The sequence below is a fragment of the Pteropus vampyrus genome, unplaced genomic scaffold (assembly GCF_000151845.1).
Source record: "Pteropus vampyrus isolate Shadow unplaced genomic scaffold, Pvam_2.0 Scaffold342, whole genome shotgun sequence".
Taxonomy (NCBI): domain Eukaryota; kingdom Metazoa; phylum Chordata; class Mammalia; order Chiroptera; family Pteropodidae; genus Pteropus; species Pteropus vampyrus.
The window spans coordinates 896,565-899,160 of record NW_011889123.1 but is presented as its reverse complement, the minus strand read 5'-3'; positions in this window follow the sequence as shown (position 1 = coordinate 899,160).

The following is a 2,596-nucleotide window of genomic DNA, read 5'->3' as shown; positions in this document are numbered from 1 at the left end:
TTTTAAACAACAGAGCAAACTATACAAATATACATTTTCACATAGTTTCATTTTTTCTTCATCTCTGTTATTTAAGTGGAGACATATCATATATAGAATAAAGTATGCAAATCCTAGATGTACAGCTTGATGAGTCTTCTAAGTGAATACGCTCATTAACCTCTACTTGATCTCTGTTTTGTGTGACATGAGCACAGCCACCTCTGCTCTCTCTTGGTTTCCATTTGGATGAGAATATCTTTTTCGTCCCCTTCAGTTGGAGCCAATAAATACCCTTTAAGCTTAAGTGATTCTCTTGCAGGCAGAATGTGGTTGGGTCTTGTTATTCTTTGTCCATTCAGCCCCTCTGTCTTTTAATTTTTCAAATTTGTTTTATCAGTTTACACTCTTACCAACAATACATAACCATGCTAGCTGTCCCATATTCTCACCAACAGTGGGTATTGCTCCTTTTTGGTATAAGTCATTTGGATGGTTGTGTAATGGTATCTTGTAGTTTTAATTTGCATGGTGTAGGATGTTTCGTAGTCTGTGTCCATCTAGATATCCACTTTGTGATAGACTGTCCATCTTTTGCCTATTTAACTTTTCATTTTGATCTCTATTTATTGATTCAAAGAATTTCTAGGATTCCTTCATATATTCAGGTTATGAGTTATGTGTTGAATATGTGTATTGAGATGATCTTTTCCCAATGAGAGATTTACATTTTCAGTCTCTTAATGTGTCTGTTATTTAGCAGAAGTGACTAAGTTTAATCAAATCCAACTTATGTATCTTTTTTATGTTTTTATTTTGTGCCCTGTTTAAAATCTTTTGTCTATTCCAAGGTTATGAAGATATAATCCTATGTTTTATTTTAAAAGCATTGTAATTTAGCATGTCACACTTAAAGCTATGATCCATTTCAAATTAACTTTTGCATAAGACATTGGGGAAGCTCAAGTTTCATTTCATCTGCAATATGCAATTAGTTCAGTATCATGTTGTGAAAGGCCATCCTGTGCTCTATAAATTGCAGTGGTGCTATTGTCATAATGAGATAATCGTATAGAAGTGGGTCTTTAAATGCAGTGTGGATCCTGAATGGATCCTGGAACAGAAAATAGGCATTAGTAGAAAAACTGAAGATTCTTCAGTAAATTCCAGAGCTTAGTAAATAGTAATGTGCAGGGTTGGCATCTTAGTTTTCACAGATGTATCAAGGTAATGTAAGATGTTAATAATACAGGAAACTGGGTGAGGGCATGTGGAAACTTTCTGTATTATCTTTGCAAATTTTCTCTATATTTGAAATTGTCCCAAAATAAATAGTTTATATTTAAGTAGTGGGTCTGTTTTGACTCTATTTTCTTTACTTCATTTGTCTTTCTATCTTTGCATTGATAACACAATGCCTTAATTACTGTAGCTATATTAGTAAACCTTGACATCTCTGATGGTTTTAACCAATTGAATGTGATAGAAGTGAAATTTGCCAGTTCTGGGATTAAGCCTTAAGAAGGTCTGTCAGATTCTGCTTTTTCACTTTTAAAAGTCTTGAGTCTCCAAGTAAGTAGTCCCAGCTGGAGAGACTATATGGAACATTGACATGGAGACGTGAAATGGGAAGAAAGACAGAGAGACACAGAAAACCCAAAATGTCTGCTGAGCCTTCAACATGTCCCCCTATGTTAGCTGACTTGAGAGTAAGAAATCTGGGAATTCCATATAACTGAAGCTACTTTGGATGTCGTGTGGAACAGAATTCTCCAGCTGAGCCCAGATCACGTATAGAATAATAAAAGCCTCTTTTTAAGCCACTGAATTTTGGGGTGGTTTATTATGTTACAATAACTAACCCAAATAAAAGCTCTAACAAAGGCCTACACTACAGGTAGGGTAGTTGATCACTGAGGTTAAGAAAAAAGTACCAGTACTTGGAAAGGAAGATATGTAGATGTATAGAATAAACAGAAAGCAAATGACCTGAGATAGTGCTCTGAGGGAGACATCTCAGGGGTCTTTCAAGAGGTGAAAGGAAGAAAAAAAGAACAAGTAACCAACTCTACTTCTAGACATGACATGACATGAAAGAATTCAAGGGTCAGACTTACTTTCCTACCTTAAACAATAAAACATGACAAAACATAATAAAAATTGTTTTTACATATTGGTTAATAGCAGTGTAGGACTGATTCTTAGAGAAGGGAAACAAACATGGTGAGTCCATGATTGCACCAGATTCTACTCGGAAGCAATTTCTGAACCAAGGTGCAGAGAAGAGGGACTGAACAGAGCCAGTGTTCTTACTTAGTTGGGGACACAGAAATCAAAGCTCAGAGAAACTGCCTCAGGCAGAATGTGCAGGGCAGAACGCTGCAAAAAACAAACAAATAAACAAACAGAAGGAGGCATGATAAGGAGAGAACCCAAGAAATCAGAATAGGGGTCCTATGCACTCTTAGCTGAATACCTGTCTATACATATGGAAGATAAAGCCTCAGAAAGGAATAGTTATACCTAAAGTCTTCACTATGAACAGTTCCCAGCCTTCACCAGGGCTGGAGAAGCCTGAACTCCAGCCAGTGTTGAGACCACTTTGAACAGTTGCTAA